We start from the raw sequence: 22,348 nt of genomic DNA on the forward strand, positions 1-22,348 counted from the left end.
TATCAATTCAGGACTCATCTGAATTGGTCTAGCTTTAGTTTTAATAGTTTTTTCATCAAAATCTTTTTCATATGGTAAATCTACTATGTGTTGTTTACGATCCCAAAAAGCATGTGAATGATCAGCACATAGTTCTTTTTCCATAAATTCTTTTAATGTTGTGATTTTATTTTGTATTTCTTTAGTCTCTAATTGTTGTTTAATTTTGTTTAAACATATATTATTTCTTGTATCTTTTAATTCTTCTTCTCTAGACTTAATTAAAGAATTGATCTCTAATATTTTAATTGAATGAGCTTTTAAGAGATTTAATTGCTTCTTCTTAGGTTTTTCAGTGAATTCTAATTTAACTGTACTATTTCTTATTTTAAATTTAATACAATCCTCTTTAACTGAATATGGTGTTATTAGGTTGATAAAAGGGGTTCCTAATATAACCATATAATTTATTTGAGGTGATAACAAAAATACTGTGTTTATTTCTAAACCTTGATTTACTATTTGTACATCTGTTTTACCTATAATTTCTAATTTAGATTTATTTGCAGTACTTAGTTTTTCATTAGTTTTTGACCAATATCTTTTAGGGATTAAATCTGATTTTATACAATTTAAATCTGCACCTGTATCAAATAGTGCAATTGCATCTATCACAAAATCATTTACCTGAATGTTTATTTTTACCAAATATTTTCTTGAAGTTATTTCTTGTAATAAGTTTAGAAAATTACTATCTACATCTTCATCTAATTGATTTATTTCATCTTTATCTGGTTCTGCTTCATCAGAAGAAGAACTAGAAATAAGTTGAGATTCTAATACCTTTATTAGTCTATCATGAAGTTGAAATTGTCGTTTTAATTCACTAACTTCCTTCTTTAGATTTCTAACTTCATTTTTGAAATTACTAGTGGAATGTTCTGCTTCTACTTTTTTATGCTTATTTTTATTTAATATAGTTGTGAGATCATAAGTATTATGTTGAATTTTAGGAGTTATATCCTCTTTTACTTTCTGGGTTTCGTCAAAACTTTTAATGAGTTTTTGAAGGAGTTTAGCTTTAGTGTCTTGGTCATCTATAGAATTTACTACTTCTAAAAGCGTACTTTGATCTTTAGTTAGCATATTTATAGAATAATCAGATGAACTAGTTGTTGTACCTAATTCATCAATTTGATTTTCACTTTCTATAACCTCAGATGCCGAAGATTCAGAATCCAGATATAATTCGTGGATTTTATTTAACACTTCTTCATCTAAATGTAATTCATTTAACTTTTTATTAAATTTACAAAATTTTGAAGTATGTCCCTTTTTACCACAATTATAACAAGTTAAATCTTTATAAGAGGTTTTATTGGAATTTTTAGCTTGTTGCTTTCTTTTAGACTTCCTATGGGGTTTATATTTTTCTTTAGAATAAAATTTATCTTGACTAGGTGTAGACCTGTATCGTCTTTTATAATATTTATTTTTATACTGTTTTTTAGATTGATGTGTTCGCGAACATTGCCCATCACATTTCTGTGGAGATTTTAAAGTATAATCAAATTGTTTACAAAATGATCCTAATTCTTTTTTAGTTTTCTGCATTTCATATTTTATTGTTCTTTGAAGTTTTAAGTCATGACAAATTTGCAAACCTTCTTTTTGAATTATACTAATTAATTGACCATAAGTTAATTTACTATATGGTATAGGTTGACCATAATGTTGTTTAATAGTGTTCCTAACTTTTTCTCCTAAGAAAAAAGGTAGTCCAGCCAAAAACTTTTCTTTCCAAAAGCTTTGATTAGAGTCTTCCCTTAACATTAACCTAGTGAGAAAAGTAGTTTTATATTCTTGAAAATTACCTAAGTGTTTACATTTTAAATTACTAAGTAATTCTGCATTTTTATCTTTTAAATGAGATGGATCTCCAATAAAATGAAGTGAAATAGTGAGAATTAAAGATGACACAGCATCCTGAATTACTTCACCATTTTCATCATATATAGGTTCACCTTCATCATTGACTTGAATTGAATTTAAAATTTCTAATTGTTGTTGTTCAGTGATATGATAGTCCCACCAACCTTTAAGTTGTCCAGTAAATCCAGCAATAAGGATTTCGGCAATAGCTTTATCAGAAATAATGGACTGTGTTTTATAAGCATTTGCAGCCATAGTCATTTGTTGCAAAATACTTAATATATTATATTCACTTAAACCATCTATATTCCATTCATAAATTGTTGAAGCATTATATTTAAATTGAGATATAGTGTTAGGTTTATCAATAATGCCTAAGTCTGGTGCCCTATTTACTATTTCTCGATGATGATTTATAGGATTTAATTCAAATTGTTTAGCATCTTCTGAATCAGGTTCGCTGTCATCAAAATTGGTGTTTTCTTCTATAATGTTTATATTTCTAGAGGCTTCAGTAGTGTTAGGAGCTATAGGTTGATTAGTTGCTGACTGAACCTCAAGTTTACTCAATTGATCTTTCAATTTATTTACAAATTCTTTTTTACTTGATTGAGAAATTTGATAAGGTTTAAACATGTGAGTTTTTACAGTTTCTTTGCCTTTTATGGTTTCTGACACTAAAGGTTTATCTTCTAACATATGTTCTATTCGTTTTAATTGTGAGTTTAAACAAATTAAACTAGCATTACTAAAATTATTTTGTTCAATTACCTTTTTATTTATATCATTATCTTGAGCAATTTTATAAGGTGCACAAATAATTTCATTGTCTTGATATTTTAGTTTACTAATTGTTTTAGGAGGAAAATCACTTTTTAATGTTTGATCATTTATTATCCATTCTGGTCGTTTATCTCTAATAGTTATTGGGTTTACACTTCTATCAAAATTATTTTCCTTAATTAAATTATACCAATCAAAGAAATTAATTTTAGTTTGATTATTGATTTTATATTCTAAATATTCATATTTTAATTCTTCAAAAGGATAAAGTTTTAGTATCTTTTTCATTTTAAGTAAATTTTTAGTTTTAGATATTTCTTTTATTAAACTTTTCTCAATATCTATTTTACTAAGAACATTTAATTCTCTGTTTATATCACTAACATTTTCAGTGATAGCTGAAGCTGTTGGTGATTCAGGTGAATTAACTAAGGTTGACTGTTGATTTACATAATTATCTACAGGGTTATAAACTGCCTGTGGTATAGAATTACTATAATCAACACCTTTCATTTTTAAATTTGGAATATCAGAAGTAGAAAATCTTGGTTTTACTAATGTCTGAATTATTGGTTTAGGCTCAGTCTCTTTATATTTAGCATAAATAACAGAAGGTATAGATGAAGTAGGTTTATCATTTTCATCTGTAGTTACAGAGGAAGATGACCCTGTATACCTCATACTTTGACTTCTATTAAATTTTAAAGTTACTTTACCATCTTCAAATTGTTCAATTTTTTGCAAATTGACTTTTGGTTTTACTTTATCAATAACTGGAGGAGGTACAACCCCCTCTAAAATCCATTCTTCTGGAAGTGTTATATCCTTCCATTGGATGGTTTTAGGAATTACTGTGTTTGTTTTAGTCAAGTCTGTTTGAAGAAATCTTGTTTCACCAATTTTAGGTTGTAATTTATATTTAGTACCAAAAGCTGAATTCATTGCCTTGTAATGAATTTTATAAATTAAAGCGATAGGAATTGATCCTTGCTTCATTTTATAATTATGAGTTTTAATTTCCAAAACTATACTTTCCAAAATATTTAAATCATTTAATGAGACGGTCATATCAGGATAAACCTCAAAAGAGATCGGTCCTTCACTTAAGCTAGTCTCAACGGATCCTAATAAAGAATCTTGAAAATTTAAAAATCTAGCATCTCTTACTACTGCCAGAATACTAGTATTTAATCCTTCTCTGGTTAAAGGTTTTATTCCCACTTGAATTAATCCTATATGAATATATTTATATTTTTTACTTTTATGATGTTGCAAAGTTTTAGAAGATAAAAGAGTTATTCTTTCAAAGGGTTTACTTAATTGAAAATCTCTTTCTTCGGTTTTAATTACATAATCTGTTTTAAATAAATTAAATTTAGAAACTTTATAAATTTGTTCTTTATCAACTTTAGGAATTTCCCATTCATCAATTGCTTTACTAAAATCTTGCAAAATTAATTCATTTCTATTTATGACCCTTTTAATTTCTGACTTATCTGAGTCATCAGATTTATTACTACTAGCCGATCTACATAAGAAAGGATCCATTTTATAATATACGATAAAATTTTTTGACTACCTGGTTATACCCTTCCTGGTTATACCCGTTAGATGCCACTCACATGGGACTTACTCATGGGTTCAGTAGGCGTGGGTTCAGTAGGTAAAGCCAAAACCTTTTATTATATATCATAAAATGAAGACTTTATATGTATCTCTACCGCGTAGAACTATATCTTAAGGCTCAGATAACTCAGAAATCCACGTAACCCAAGGCGTGGAGCCCGGATCGTGACAACCTGCAGTACCTCAGAACCACTTTTTACGCTTGTTGCCTCTCAACAACTTCAACCCACTATTTCACCCGGCCACTTGGCACAGACGGCTACTACAGGACCTCAACCCTGCGGGGATAACCTGGAGGTAAGAGCCTGTGTTTCGTCACAGTGTCTCACAGTGAGAACCCTCCATGGAACGGGACACCTACCTAACTGCTATTGCGCGGAGGCGGCAGGAGTTACTCCCTAGTGGCTCTGATACCAACAAAACAAAAGCGGAATTTAATACCAAAAGACTATAGACTAAAAACTAAAAGACTAACAAGCTAAAGACTTTGAACAAAAGCAAAACACGTAACAAAACAAAACAAAACAAAACAAAAAACCCTAACAAAGACTAAAGACTTATAAAAACAATGACTTATGACTTTGAAAACAATAATGACTTTAAAGACTTATGCTTTTAATTTTTTATCGTATCTTTGAAAACAAAACAAAAGATAAAGACTTTAAGACTTGATTTTAAACAAAGTCATATATATGTATAGCACTAAGATTATTACTAGGATTTAAATAAATACAGATACAAACATTTAAAGATAAATCATAACTGTGAACTAAAATACTATGATTAATTGGGTTTATATGAATACTTATATAATTCATTAAATATAATTTTACTTCAGAGTCAACACAATATTTCTGATGTGGAAGATCAGACTAAGCTGCATCCACAGAGCATACTTATAACAAATTTAATCAACAATTTAACACAAGGGTTTAGGGTTCCTGCAACCTTAACCTGGGATCCCCAGAATTAAGTCAGAGTGTGGAGGGAGAAGAGAAAGGTGCCGTAAACACGGACTTATATTCGTAGCAGTTTAAAATAAAATACAAACTTTATTTAATTACAAAATATAAATACAAGATTTAAAACTTACAAGAGTTTTAGATTTAGACTTTCTCCAACTTGAACGCTTACAGCTTGAAATAGGATCAAAGAAGGAGAGAGGGATTATGGTTGATAACTAAAACTAAAACTTATCTAAATTTTTCTCTCTGCCTTCACAAGGGGAGAGGCTCCCTTTAAATAAGAAAATTGGCGAATCTTTACTATATGCTTTTACTATTGATGAGCAGTTCCTTGTCGGGCACCGACTCTTTTGCTTTTACTGTTGAAGATGCCTTCTTTATAATGACTTGGTGACTTGACTTTTACTATTGAAGATGCCTTCTTTATAATGACTTGGTGACTTGACTTTTACTACTGAAGATGCCTTCTTTATAATGTGTCGGAACATGATGAGGAGGAAGAAATTGATGTGTCCTTTTTCTTTGCTTTTCTTTTTATTTTTTCTTTTCTTTTTCCTTTAGCTTTGTCTTCTTTGACTTTATCTTTTTGCTTGTGACTTGCTTTACTCTTTATTTTTATAATGGTGTCTTCATCACTATCACTATCTTCACAAGAGGAAGAAGAAGATGATAAGGATGCCCATCGTTTTGGTTTACTTTTACCACTGTGCTTGGATGAAGCTTTACTGGATGATGTCTTGTGAGGTTTATTGCTAGAGTGATTTACTGGACTATCTGTACTGGTTGAAAGTTGTTCAAACATTTCTTGACAGATTAATTTATACTCTTCAGGAGTTTTGGCGGCAGCTAACCTTGCCTGACATTGGGCTTTCTGGATTCCAAATTGAGGGTTATCTTGAATTGCTAATGTATTGGCATAGGTTAAAGCTGGTTTAGATGGACTGGATAATTTGTTACGGATCCATTGACTGATTTTAAGTTCAGTAGTAGAGTTCTTGAAAGATCCCCACCATTTAATCTTGTGTTTCTTTACTAACATAGGAATTTGAGTTCCTATGGCATACTGAGTGTCCAAATACCATTGATATACCCAGGGCGTAAAGAAGGCCATACAATAGTACATTAAAGATGGAATATGGGCTTCTTCAGGTCTAGGTTTATAATGGGCTTTAAAATACTGATATAAAGAGATGATAGGAGAAGGGAGAATATCATTGGATAAACCCCTTCAAAATTTTATCCAATGATATTCTCCCTTCTCCTATCATCTCTTTATATCAGTATTTTAAAGCCCATTATAAACCTAGACCTGAAGAAGCCCATATTCCATCTTTAATGTATTATTGTATGGCCTTCTTTACGCCCTGGGTATATCAATGGTATTTGGACACTCAGTATGCCATAGGAACTCAAATTCCTATGTTAGTAAAGAAACACAAGATTAAATGGTGGGGATCTTTCAAGAACTCTACTACTGAACTTAAAATCAGTCAATGGATCCGTAACAAATTATCCAGTCCATCTAAACCAGCTTTAACCTATGCCAATACATTAGCAATTCAAGATAACCCTCAATTTGGAATCCAGAAAGCCCAATGTCAGGCAAGGTTAGCTGCCGCCAAAACTCCTGAAGAGTATAAATTAATCTGTCAAGAAATGTTTGAACAACTTTCAACCAGTACAGATAGTCTAGTAAATCACTCTAGCAATAAACCTCACAAGACATCATCCAGTAAAGCTTCATCCAAGCACAGTGGTAAAAGTAAACCAAAACGATGGGCATCCTTATCATCTTCTTCTTCCTCTTGTGAAGATAGTGATAGTGATGAAGACACCATTATAAAAATAAAGAGTAAAGCAAGTCACAAGCAAAAAGATAAAGTCAAAGAAGACAAAGCTAAAGGAAAAAGAAAAGAAAAAATAAAAAGAAAAGCAAAGAAAAAGGACACATCAACTTCTTCCTCCTCATCATGTTCCGACACATTATAAAGAAGGCATCTTCAGTAGTAAAAGTCAAGTCACCAAGTCATTATAAAGAAGGCATCTTCAATAGTAAAAGTCAAGTCACCAAGTCATTATAAAGAAGGCATCTTCAACAGTAAAAGCAAAAGAGTCGGTGCCCGACAAGGAACTGCTCATCAATAGTAAAAGCATATAGTAAAGATTCGCCAATTTTCTTATTTAAAGGGAGCCTCTCCCCTTGTGAAGGCAGAGAGAAAAATTTAGATAAGTTTTAGTTTTAGTTATCAACCATAATCCCTCTCTCCTTCTTTGATCCTATTTCAAGCTGTAAGCATTCAAGTTGGAGAAAGTCTAAATCTAAAACTCTTGTAAGTTTTAAATCTTGTATTTATATTTTGTAATTAAATAAAGTTTGTATTTTATTTTAAACTGCTACGAATATAAGTCCGTGTTTACGGCACCTTTCTCTTCTCCCTCCACACTCTGACTTAATTCTGGAGATCCCAGGTTAAGGTTGCAGGAACCCTAAACCCTTGTGTTAAATTGTTGATTAAATTTGTTATAAGTATGCTCTGTGGATGCAGCTTAGTCTGATCTTCCACATCAGAAATATTGTGTTGACTCTGAAGTAAAATTATATTTAATGAATTATATAAGTATTCATATAAACCCAATTAATCATAGTATTTTAGTTCACAGTTATGATTTATCTTTAAATGTTTGTATCTGTATTTATTTAAATCCTAGTAATAATCTTAGTGCTATACATATATATGACTTTGTTTAAAATCAAGTCTTAAAGTCTTTATCTTTTGTTTTGTTTTCAAAGATACGATAAAAAATTAAAAGCATAAGTCTTTAAAGTCATTATTGTTTTCAAAGTCATAAGTCATTGTTTTTATAAGTCTTTAGTCTTTGTTAGGGTTTTTTGTTTTGTTTTGTTTTGTTTTGTTACGTGTTTTGCTTTTGTTCAAAGTCTTTAGCTTGTTAGTCTTTTAGTTTTTAGTCTATAGTCTTTTGGTATTAAATTCCGCTTTTGTTTTGTTGGTATCAGAGCCACTAGGGAGTAACTCCTGCCGCCTCCGCGCAATAGCAATTAGGCAGGTGCCCCGTTCCATGGAGAGTTCTCACTGTGAGACACTGTGACGAAACACAGGCTCTTACCTCCAGGTTATCCCCGCAGGGTTGAGGTCCTGTAGTAGCCGTCTGTGCCAAGTGGCCGGGTGAAATAGTGGGTTGAAGTTGTTGAGAGGCAACAAGCGTAAAAAGTGGTTCTGAGGTACTGCAGGTTGTCACGATCCGGGCTCCACGCCTTGGGTTACGTGGATTTCTGAGTTATCTGAGCCTTAAGATATAGTTCTACGCGGTAGAGATACATATAAAGTCTTCATTTTATGATATATAATAAAAGGTTTTGGCTTTACCTACTGAACCCACGCCTACTGAACCCATGAGTAAGTCCCATGTGAGTGGCATCTAACGAGTATAACCAGGAAGGGTATAACCAGGTAGTCAAAAAATTTTATCGTATATTATAAAATGGATCCTTTCTTATGTAGATCGGCTAGTAGTAATAAATCTGAAAACTCAGATAACTCAGAAATTAAAAGGGTCATAAATAGAAATGAATTAATTTTGCAAGATTTTAGTAAAGCAATTGATGAATGGGAAATTCCTAAAGTTGATAAAGAACAAATTTATAAAGTTTCTAAATTTAATTTATTTAAAACAGATTATGTAATTAAAACCGAAGAAAGAGATTTTCAATTAAGTAAACCCTTTGAAAGAATAACTCTTTTATCTTCTAAAACTTTGCAACATCATAAAAGTAAAAAATATAAATATATTCATATAGGATTAATTCAAGTGGGAATAAAACCTTTAACCAGAGAAGGATTAAATACTAGTATTCTGGCAGTAGTAAGAGATGCTAGATTTTTAAATTTTCAAGATTCTTTATTAGGATCCGTTGAGACTAGCTTAAGTGAAGGGCCGATCTCTTTTGAGGTTTATCCTGATATGACCGTCTCATTAAATGATTTAAATATTTTGGAAAGTATAGTTTTGGAAATTAAAACTCATAATTATAAAATGAAGCAAGGATCAATTCCTATCGCTTTAATTTATAAAATTCATTACAAGGCAATGAATTCAGCTTTTGGTACTAAATATAAATTACAACTTAAAATTGGTGAAACAAGATTTCTTCAAACAGACTTGACTAAAACAAACACAGTAATTCCTAAAACCATCCAATGGAAGGATATAACACTTCCAGAAGAATGGATTTTAGAGGGGGTTGTACCTCCTCCAGTTATTGATAAAGTAAAACCAAACGTCAATTTGCAAAAAATTGAACAATTTGAAGATGGTAAAGTAACTTTAAAATTTAATAGAAGTCAAAGTATGAGGTATACAGGGTCATCTTCCTCTGTAACTACAGATGAAAATGATAAACCTACTTCATCTATACCTTCTGTTATTTATGCTAAATATAAAGAGACTGAGCCTAAACCAATAATTCAGACATTAGTAAAACCAAGATTTTCTACTTCTGATATTCCAAATTTAAAAATGAAAGGTGTTGATTATAGTAATTCTATACCACAGGCAGTTTATAACCCTGTAGATAATTATGTAAATCAACAGTCAACCTTAGTTAATTCACCTGAATCACCAACAGCTTCAGCTATCACTGAAAATGTTAGTGATATAAACAGAGAATTAAATGTTCTTAGTAAAATAGATATTGAGAAAAGTTTAATAAAAGAAATATCTAAAACTAAAAATTTACTTAAAATGAAAAAGATACTAAAACTTTATCCTTTTGAAGAATTAAAATATGAATATTTAGAATATAAAATCAATAATCAAACTAAAATTAATTTCTTTGATTGGTATAATTTAATTAAGGAAAATAATTTTGATAGAAGTGTAAACCCAATAACTATTAGAGATAAACGACCAGAATGGATAGTAAATGATCAAACATTAAAAAGTGATTTTCCTCCTAAAACAATTAGTAAACTAAAATATCAAGACAATGAAATTATTTGTGCACCTTATAAAATTGCTCAAGATAATGATATAAATAAAAAGGTAATTGAACAAAATAATTTTAGTAATGCTAGTTTAATTTGTTTAAACTCACAATTAAAACGAATAGAACATATGTTAGAAGATAAACCTTTAGTGTCAGAAACCATAAAAGGCAAAGAAACTGTAAAAACTCACATGTTTAAACCTTATCAAATTTCTCAATCAAGTAAAAAAGAATTTGTAAATAAATTGAAAGATCAATTGAGTAAACTTGAGGTTCAGTCAGCAACTAATCAACCTATAGCTCCTAACACTACTGAAGCCTCTAGAAATATAAACATTATAGAAGAAAACACCAATTTTGATGACAGCGAACCTGATTCAGAAGATGCTAAACAATTTGAATTAAATCCTATAAATCATCATCGAGAAATAGTAAATAGGGCACCAGACTTAGGCATTATTGATAAACCTAACACTATATCTCAATTTAAATATAATGCTTCAACAATTTATGAATGGAATATAGATGGTTTAAGTGAATATAATATATTAAGTATTTTGCAACAAATGACTATGGCTGCAAATGCTTATAAAACACAGTCCATTATTTCTGATAAAGCTATTGCCGAAATCCTTATTGCTGGATTTACTGGACAACTTAAAGGTTGGTGGGACTATCATATCACTGAACAACAACAACTAGAAATTTTAAATTCAATTTAAGTCAATGATGAAGGTGAACCTATATATGATGAAAATGGTGAAGTAATTCAGGATGCTGTGTCATCTTTAATTCTCACTATTTCACTTCATTTTATTGGAGATCCATCTCATTTAAAAGATAAAAATGCAGAATTACTTAGTAATTTAAAATGTAAACACTTAGGTAATTTTCAAGAATATAAAACTACTTTTCTCACTAGGTTAATGTTAAGGGAAGACTCTAATCAAAGCTTTTGGAAAGAAAAGTTTTTGGCTGGACTACCTTTTTTCTTAGGAGAAAAAGTTAGGAACACTATTAAACAACATTATGGTCAACCTATACCATATAGTAAATTAACTTATGGTCAATTAATTAGTATAATTCAAAAAGAAGGTTTGCAAATTTGTCATGACTTAAAACTTCAAAGAACAATAAAATATGAAATGCAGAAAACTAAAAAAGAATTAGGATCATTTTGTAAACAATTTGATTATACTTTAAAATCTCCACAGAAATGTGATGGGCAATGTTCGCGAACACATCAATCTAAAAAACAGTATAAAAATAAATATTATAAAAGACGATACAGGTCTACACCTGGTCAAGATAAATTTTATTCTAAAGAAAAATATAAACCCCATAGGAAGTCTAAAAGAAAGCAACAAGCTAAAAATTCCAATAAAACCTCTTATAAAGATTTAACTTGTTATAATTGTGGTAAAAATGGACATACTTCAAAATTTTGTAAATTTAATAAAAAGTTAAATGAATTACATTTAGATGAAGAAGTGTTAAATAAAATCCACGAATTATATCTGGATTCTGAATCTTCGGCATCTGAGGTTATAGAAAGTGAAAATCAAATTGATGAATTAGGTACAACAACTAGTTCATCTGATTATTCTATAAATATGCTAACTAAAGATCAAAGTACGCTTTTAGAAGTAGTAAATTCTATAGATGACCAAGACACTAAAGCTAAACTCCTTCAAAAACTCATTAAAAGTTTTGACGAAACCCAGAAAGTAAAAGAGGATATAACTCCTAAAATTCAGCATAATACTTATGATCTCACAACTATATTAAATAAAAATAAGCATAAAAAAGTAGAAGCAGAACATTCCACTAGTAATTTAAAAAATGAAGTTAGAAATCTAAAGAAGGAAGTTAGTGAATTAAAACGACAATTTCAACTTCATGATAAACTAATAAAGGTATTAGAATCTCAACTTATTTCTAGTTCTTCTTCTGATGAAGCAGAACCAGATAAAGATGAAATAAATCAATTAGATGAAGATGTAGATAGTAATTTTCTAAACTTATTACAAGAAATAACTTCAAGAAAATATTTGGTAAAAATAAACATTCAGGTAAATGATTTTGTGATAGATGCAATTGCACTATTTGATACAGGTGCAGATTTAAATTGTATAAAATCAGATTTAATCCCTAAAAGATATTGGTCAAAAACTAATGAAAAACTAAGTACTGCAAATAAATCTAAATTAGAAATTATAGGTAAAACAGATGCACAAATAGTAAATCAAGGTTTAGAAATAAACACAGTATTTTTGTTATCACCTCAAATAAATTATATGGTTATATTAGGAACCCCTTTTATCAACCTAATAACATCATATTCAGTTAAAGAGGATTGTATTAAATTTAAAATAAGAAATAGTACAGTTAAATTAGAATTCACTGAAAAACCTAAGAAGAAGCAATTAAATCTCTTAAAAGCTCATTCAATTAAAATATTAGAGATCAATTCTTTAATTAAGTCTAGAGAAGAAGAATTAAAAGATACAAGAAATAATATATGTTTAAACAAAATTAAACAACAATTAGAGACTAAAGAAATACAAAATAAAATCACAACATTAAAAGAATTTATCGAAAAAGAACTATGTGCTGATCATCCACATGCTTTTTGGGATCGTAAACAACACATAGTAGATTTACCATATGAAAAAGATTTTGATGAAAAAACTATTAAAACTAAAGCTAGACCAATTCAGATGAGTCCTGAATTGATAGAGCATTGTAAAAATGAAATTCAGGATTTACTCAATAAAAAATTAATATCTAAATCTAGAAGCCCATGGTCTTGTGCAGCTTTTTATGTCAATAAAAATGCTGAAATAGAACGTGGTATTCCGAGATTAGTAATAAATTATAAACCATTAAATACGGCTTTAAAATGGATTAGATATCCAATTCCTAATAAAAAAGATCTTCTAAAAAATTTATATAAAGCAAATATTTTCAGTAAATTTGATATGAAATCTGGTTACTGGCAGATTCAAATTGATCCTAAGGATAGATATAAAACTGCATTTACAGTTCCATTTGGTCAATATGAATGGAATGTAATGCCTTTTGGACTAAAGAATGCTCCTTCTGAATTTCAGAGGATTATGAATGATATTTTTAATCCTTATTCTAAATTTTGTATTGTATATATTGATGATGTACTTATTTTTAGTACAACTCTTCATGAACATTTCACACACTTAAAAACATTTTGTATGGTAATTCGGCAAAATGGTTTGGCCTTAAGTAAAACTAAAATGGACTTGTTTAAAACTAAAATCAGATTTTTGGGTCATTATATTGAGCAAGGTAAAATTCAACCTATAGAAAGAACTTTAGTATTTGGGGAAAAATTTCCAGATGAAATTACTAATAAAATCCAATTACAAAGGTTTCTTGGTTGTTTAAATTATGTTATTGATTTTTATCCTAATCTAAATTGCATGATCAAACCATTGCATGATAGATTACGTAAAAATACTAATCCTTAGACGGCAAAGCATACTCAATTAGTTCAAAAGATAAAATCTTTAGTAAAAGAAATACCTTATTTATATATTCCTAATCCTACAGCATTTAAAATTGTTGAAACTGATGCTTCGGATATAGGATATGGTGGTATTTTAAAGCAACAACTTTATGGTAAAGAGCGTATAATCCAATACACTTCAGGTCATTGGACCCCCACTCAACTTAACTACTCCACTATTAAAAAAGAAATTTTGAGTATAGTAATATGTATAAATAAATTTCAGTCTGATTTATTAAACCAAAAATTTTTATTACGTATTGATTGTCAATCTGCTAAAGATGTTTTACAAAAAGATGTTAAAAATCTTGCCTCTAAACAAATTTTTGCACGATGGCAAGCATTATTAAGTATTTTTGATTTTGATATTGAATTTATTCCTGGTAATAAAAACAATATCCCAGACTTTCTTACTCGTGAATTCTTACAGAACAATGGGCAAGAAAAAGGATAAGGGCAAAGCCATTAAAGAAGAATCAGACTCACCCACTAAAGCTCTTTCTGAGCATTCTGAAGATCTCACTAAAACCCCAGCCTTAAACACTAAAACCTCTAAAGATCTTCAAAAATGGATTGAACAACTTAGTCAATCTCCTGAAGTTTTAAAGGCGTTGCAAGGTATAGCATCTTCTTCCACAGAGGATGCAGGTATGTCTTCTCAAGTTAAAACGATCGTACCCGTTCATGGTACGGCTAGTCTGTCTCAAACGGTAGACAGTAAAGACTTATCAAATCCGTTGATGGCTGTGGATTTGCCAAAAATCCAGTATACTCCTCAAAGTATACATAAATGGTTTGTTAAAAATATTTTTGATTATGAAATTGAGATCGAGGATGGGTATAATAATATTAATCCTTGGTCAATTTTAAAACACTATTACCCTGAGAATTGGTATTTTACTCCAAATGATCTTTCAAAACCTCAGGAATATTATCATAATATCTTACTTGATACTGACTCTGTAAAAATTAAGCATAATTTTGATCCTAAAAATAAATCTATTATTTTGTATTCTTCCATAAAAATCCAACGAGTAATTCATCCTAAAGATTGGCCTGCTCCATCCCTTTATACTCCAGTAAAATTCAAAGTTTTATATAAGCATGTGCATAGTACTACTTATAATTATTTTGACTATAAAAAAGCATGGGAAAAAGTTTTTTATATTCAAAATCCCACTGCTACTCATTCGTGGTTAATTTATTTTGATCAGTCTTTTCGTACTGATTTAAAGATTCCCAACTGGTTTAAAAAATGGTGGCAAACAAGGGGTTTATCCAATGATATTCTCCCTTCTCCTATCATCTCTTTATATCAGTATTTTAAAGCCCATTATAAACCTAGACCTGAAGAAGCCCATATTCCATCTTTAATGTACTATTGTATGGCCTTCTTTACGCCCTGGGTATATCAATGGTATTTGGACACTCAGTATGCCATAGGAACTCAAATTCCTATGTTAGTAAAGAAACACAAGATTAAATGGTGGGGATCTTTCAAGAACTCTACTACTGAACTTAAAATCAGTCAATGGATCCGTAACAAATTATCCAGTCCATCTAAACCAGCTTTAACCTATGCCAATACATTAGCAATTCAAGATAACCCTCAATTTGGAATCCAGAAAGCCCAATGTCAGGCAAGGTTAGCTGCCGCCAAAACTCCTGAAGAGTATAAATTAATCTGTCAAGAAATGTTTGAACAACTTTCAACCAGTACAGATAGTCCAGTAAATCACTCTAGCAATAAACCTCACAAGACATCATCCAGTAAAGCTTCATCCAAGCACAGTGGTAAAAGTAAACCAAAACGATGGGCATCCTTATCATCTTCTTCTTCCTCTTGTGAAGATAGTGATAGTGATGAAGACACCATTATAAAAATAAAGAGTAAAGCAAGTCACAAGCAAAAAGATAAAGTCAAAGAAGACAAAGCTAAAGGAAAAAGAAAAGAAAAAATAAAAAGAAAAGCAAAGAAAAAGGACACATCAATTTCTTCCTCCTCATCATGTTCCGACACATTATAAAGAAGGCATCTTCAGTAGTAAAAGTCAAGTCACCAAGTCATTATAAAGAAGGCATCTTCAATAGTAAAAGTCAAGTCACCAAGTCATTATAAAGAAGGCATCTTCAACAGTAAAAGCAAAAGAGTCGGTGCCCGACAAGGAACTGCTCATCAATAGTAAAAGCATATAGTAAAGATTCGCCAATTTTCTTATTTAAAGGGAGCCTCTCCCCTTGTGAAGGCAGAGAGAAAAATTTAGATAAGTTTTAGTTTTAGTTATCAACCATAATCCCTCTCTCCTTCTTTGATCCTATTTCAAGCTGTAAGCGTTCAAGTTGGAGAAAGTCTAAATCTAAAACTCTTGTAAGTTTTAAATCTTGTATTTATATTTTGTAATTAAATAAAGTTTGTATTTTATTTTAAACTGCTACGAATATAAGTCCGTGTTTACGGCACCTTTCTCTTCTCCCTCCACACTCTGACTTAATTCTGGGGATCCCAGGTTAAGGTTGCAGGAACCCTAAACCCTTGTGTTAAATTGTTGATTAAATTTGTTATAAGTATGCTCTGTGGATGCAGCTTAGTCTGATCTTCCACATCAGAAATATTGTGTTGACTCTGAAGTAAAATTATATTTAATGAATTATATAAGTATTCATATAAACCCAATTAATCATAGTATTTTAGTTCACAGTTATGATTTATCTTTAAATGTTTGTATCTGTATTTATTTAAATCCTAGTAATAATCTTAGTGCTATACATATATATGACTTTGTTTAAAATCAAGTCTTAAAGTCTTTATCTTTTGTTTTGTTTTCAAAGATACGATAAAAAATTAAAAGCATAAGTCTTTAAAGTCATTATTGTTTTCAAAGTCATAAGTCATTGTTTTTATAAGTCTTTAGTCTTTGTTAGGGTTTTTTGTTTTGTTTTGTTTTGTTTTGTTACGTGTTTTGCTTTTGTTCAAAGTCTTTAGCTTGTTAGTCTTTTAGTTTTTAGTCTATAGTCTTTTAGTATTAAATTCCGCTTTTGTTTTGCTGGTATCAAAGCCACTAGGGAGTAACTCCTGCCGCCTCCGCGCAATAGCAGTTAGGCAGGTGTCCCGTTCCATGGAGGGTTCTCACTGTGAGACACTGTGACGAAACACAGGCTCTTACCTCCAGGTTATCCCCGCAGGGTTGAGGTCCTGTAGTAGCCGTCTGTGCCAAGTGGCCGGGTGAAATAGTGGGTTGAAGTTGTCGAGAGGCAACAAGCGTAAAAAGTGGTTCTGAGGTACTGCAGGTTGTCACGATCCGGGCTCCACGCCTTGGGTTACGTGGATTTGTTGGTATCAACCATAATTAGTCTTTGTTAGCACTATATATATATATATATATATATACTGTATCAATAAATATGGTGTATATATATATACTAAATTAGTAAATACAGTAAAATCAATTAAATATGTATGTACATCAATTAACACATTGGATCAGACCAAGTAAATATGGTATCATCCAAACAAAATCGAGAGTCCTACCTTCTCTCTACAGAACATAAACAATGAACATCTAAAAGCATATATCAATTACGTGATTATATGATTGTATCAAAACGGAAAGAGATTTTTTCAACAATGAAAAAACATATAAAAACCAAAAATCTACATGACTTATGATTGAGGAAAATAATAAAGTTCACTTCTAAAAATATTAACGTGACGAATTACGGCAGAAAACACAAAAACTGAAAAAAAGAATGCCTGCAGAAAATAAAGAAACGAAAAATAGAAGACGAGAGGTGGCTGGAAAAAATGGCAGCAAAAAAGAAAAGAAACTGAAGAAAGGAAACAAGCATTAAACTAGGAAATTAATACAAATGGAAACATTAAGCGATTAAAACACTGATTTACTAACAAACCAATACGTAACAAAATAAAAAAAAAGGCATAAAAGTAAAAACAAACCCAAACTGACAATAATTTAAATTAAAAAGTCAAATTGACATTCTCTAAACGTAAGTTTCAAATTATGACATCTACTAGAATTACCCTAAATAGAATTACTAATTCATAACCTAAACGAGTTTCTTATCTTAGTACTTTTGTTCCTTCCTTGTTTATAACATAACCGAGTATGACAAATACTTTAAAGAGGAGTTAATGATTCCCCACTTGCTAAAAGCTTTTTGACATGCAAACTAGAGCTCAATTAAATGCAGAGATTACTAGGATGTTTTATACTAGAACACCATTTAATTTTGTTAAAAATCCTTATTATGTGAGTTCTTATTCATTTGTTGCTAATAATGTTTTGGGTGCTTATGTGCCTCCTAGTTATAATAAATTGAGAAGCACATTACTTCGGCAAGAAAAGATAAGTGTTGAGAGATTATTAGAACTTATTAAAAGCACTTGGGTTACTATTACCTGTGATAGATGGAGTGATCCTCAGAGGAGGCACTTTATTCATTTTATGGTTGTTTATGAACCTGCCCATATGTTTGTCAAATCTGTTGATTAGTGAAAAATAAGCATTTTATTGCTAATTTGATGAAGGAGGTAATTGATGACAAAAAAGTGGTACAAATCATTACATATAATGCACCTAAATGTAAGGCTGCTGGAGAAATCATTGAAGGTATGTATCTATTTACTGGACTCCTTGTGTTGCACATACTCTCAACCTTGCCTTGAAGAACATAATGTGTAGCTAAAAATGTGGAAAATAATCAAGACACATATGATTTGTGCCATTGGGTCATTGAAATTCTCGGGTATGCTTTGCAAATCAAGAATTGATAATGACCCATTCCATGAGACTTGCAATGTATAATCGGTATAGCACTTTAAAGTTGCTTTCAGTTGTTGACACTCATTTTGCCTTTATTATTGTCATGCTTAAAAGATTAAAACTTATTAGGCGTGCTTTAGAAGCAATAGCTATGAGTGAATAATGGTCACAATACTAAAAAGATGACCAAGGCAAAGCTAGATTTATTCATGAAAAGTGTTGGATGAGGATTGGTGGGAAAAGGTTGATTATATTCTTGCTTTTATTGCTTCCATTTATAACATGATTAGAGTTCCATTACTTCGTCTGGTTTATGAGTTGTGGGTTTTTATGATTGAAAATGTGAAGAAGGTTTTTTTTATGAGCATGAAGGAAAGCAATCAAATAAGTTTTCTACTTTTAATTATGTGGTTCATCAGATTCTTGTTGATCGTTGGGCAAAGAGTAACACTCTCTTTTGTTGTTTAGCTCATTCATTAAACCCAAAGTAAGTTACTCATTTAATATTCATTTTGCTTCCCATACTCTTTTTGCTTATTTTTTTCTTTTAATTTTTTTCCTCTAATTTTTTTCCTCTTTTTGAAGGTTTTATAGTGAGAAATCGCTTCAAGTGGGAGAAGGTAGAGAACCTCCTCATATGGATGGAGAAATATCCATTGAAAGAATCAAGTGCTTTAGGAAAATTTTTTTCTAGTAAAGATGATTGTAGTAGGGCAAATGATGAATTTGCTAATTTTTCTCTTAGAAGTGTGTCATTTGGGGATCCAAATTCTATTGAGAGTAGGTATAATACGGATCCTAGGAAGTTGGTGGGCATGTTTTGGTTCTAATGCACCTTTACTTCAAAAGTTAGCTGTTAGAGTGCTTGGACAACCTACTTCCTCCTCTTATTGTGAAAGGAATTGGAGTACTTATTCCTTCATTCATTCATGTAGAAGTAATAAATTGTCGCCAAAATATGCAGAAGACTTAGTTTTTATTCATAATAATCTTCATCTTTTGTCAAGAAATACCTCCCAATAGTATGATGAGAGGACAAAACTATAGGACGTTGGTATAGATGAATTTGGGAGTATGAAAGATGTGGGAGTTTTTGAGTTTACCAATCTTCCATTAGATGAATCGGAATTAGAGTCTATATTTTTTAATGAATATGTAACTACAAATATGGGGCAAGATAAAGATAATGACACCACAACATAATGCATCTATAGCTACAATACATAGCTATGAACATAAATATTACAGCTAATATATATTTATAGCCACAAAATTAAAGTCTTATAACTATTTTAAATGTTTTAGTGACAGAAATTAAACTTTTGAAGCTAATACATTATTTTTGTTATACCTTATATATATTGTGGCAATAATTGTCTTACCAGCCACAGTTTTTTAGCTACAAAAAAATGTCATAACTAATAATATCTTATAGCAATAAAGTTAACATTATCGTAGCAATAGTTAGTCTATTAGCTACAATAAATTAGCCATAATATAATATTATAACTAATTAAAAATAATAGCTATGTTTCTATACTATCATATCAAAAATTAACTCATTAGCAACGAAGCTAATCATCTCATAGCAATAATTAGTCTATTAGCTACAATAAATTAGTCATGACAAAATATTATAACTAATGTTAATAGCTACATTTTTATAGTATCATATCAATAATTAACTCGTTTAGCAATAAAGCTAATATTGTTTTAGCAATAGTTATGGTATTAGCTACAACAAATTAGCCATAATATAATATTGTAACTAACTAAAAATAATAGTTATGTTCCTATACTATCATGTCACTAATTAATTCATTAGCCATTAATATTTTAGCCACATCAAAGTTATATCATTAATTAAAGTTTTAATTATAAATGTTGAATAACTCAAGCAATATTTGTCCTATTAACTTCAACAATTTAGCTACAATATAGTATTATAACTAATTAGTTATTTTTTTATTACCATAGTAACATCATTATAACTAATTATATGTAGTTTAAAATAAAATATTTAATCATACATTTTTCACATTTAAGACTAATAAATTGAATTATTTCTTAAAATATATTATTATTTGGAGCTAATATATTCAAATAATTATCTATAGACGTATTTGATTGTAGCTAAGTATTGAAATTGTTCTACATATAGTCAATTTTGTTTATGGCTAATATTTTTAGCTACAATGATTGTCTCCAAACTAAAAGTTCTAAATCTTTAGAAGATAATCCAATTTGTAGCAAATAATTTCAATATTTTTAAGCTAAAATGATTAGCAACTAGCTACACCTAGCCATTATTTGAGACGAAAAAAATAAAAATTATGCTACAAATATATTGTTTGTAGCAATTAATTTTCATTTTTAGCTATCGTTTCAACAATCATAACTAAATGTAAAAATACTTGCTAATTAAACAATCAGTGAGCTACAAGTTCTAATTTTCGTAGCTAACTATTTGCTTTAAAGTTTTATTTTCATAGCAAAAGAATTTAATGTTTTAGTTACAATACAATAAATTGCATGGCAAAAAGTATTGATTTTCAGCTACAAAAAACTTAAATCTCATAGCTAACATTTACCTATGCCATTTCTTGCTACGACATGCTACGGAACAAACTTATAGTGGCAAAGAAGCATTTATCCATGTAAATTTACACTTTAATTAGTCACAATATGCTTTGTAGCTATAGATGTATTATGTTGTAGTGTGAAATAAAGTAAATATTATTAACGTCATTATCTTTCTCCAATTTGACATTTAGATGTTTTGTTTTCTATTTCTTTTATCAAATATGAAACTTTAAACACTTTTTTTTTTGTCTTTTGGATATGATTTATAATGATTTATTTTAAGTTATAATTAAAAGTCCTTTAAAGATTATAAATGTATTATTTCTAAACTTATTTTTATACATATTTTTATATTGTTAAATTTTATAAATAAATCCCTGTATTTTTTATATTTATACATTTCTCCCACATTCCCGTTTCCTATATTTTTGAAAATGTCATTTTTCCGTGTCCGTTTCTACGTTTTCCCGTTTTCTCATCTCTATTTCCATGTAACATTATATAAAATCTTACTAAATGTTTACTTCTTAATCCTTTTTTGGGTTATGTATCCAAGATTCTTTCTTCTTCATTTTTTTTTGAATTTTTATTGTTAATTCTTATTGGTTTCAACATTTCCAAAAAAAAATAGGCATGATTGGTTTATTGAACCTTTGATTCCGATTTAGGGAACTGAAAGTTCAAAATTTTTAAGTGTAAAACCTGAATCAGCCTTTGAACCGTCGATTTCGGTCCAATTTCAATTCCAGTACGGTTCTGATGAACCGATGGTTTTGATCACGATTTCTGGTAATGTGTAATTATTTTTTTAAAAAAAAAAATCGGTTCTAAAATTACATCTTTGTTTCGAAAAAATTAATATGAATTTAAAAAATATTGGTAAATTTTATGTTAAATAACTTTTAGATTGCTCCTAGTCATATAAGAAATAAACTTATTAATTTTACAAACAGTCAAATAAATTATCATTTTATTTTGTCTAAATGTTATTAATTAAATAAATTGTTAGAAAAATACTTCAAACAATGTAATCTTGAACAAAGTAAAAAATTTAAAAGGAAAAAAAAAAAACGGTAAACTCCCATTTGTATAAAACAATATAATTTTAGACTAAATATTTCACTTTTTTACCATTCTACTTTTTTAGATT

The 22,348-nt window shown here is 29.7% G+C and overlaps 1 pseudogene; it reads left to right on the top strand.

Moving 5' to 3' along the window:
- The window catches only part of LOC149496271 (uncharacterized), a 32,546-nt pseudogene extending 12,728 nt beyond the window's left edge, over window positions 1-19,818 (top strand).
- Window positions 19,819-22,348: the final 2,530 nt, after the last annotated feature.

The sequence above is a fragment of the Jatropha curcas genome, chromosome 5, assembly GCF_041381405.1.
Source record: "Jatropha curcas cultivar XTBG-Jc1 chromosome 5, XTBG_Jcur_1.0, whole genome shotgun sequence".
Taxonomy (NCBI): Eukaryota; Viridiplantae; Streptophyta; class Magnoliopsida; order Malpighiales; family Euphorbiaceae; genus Jatropha; species Jatropha curcas.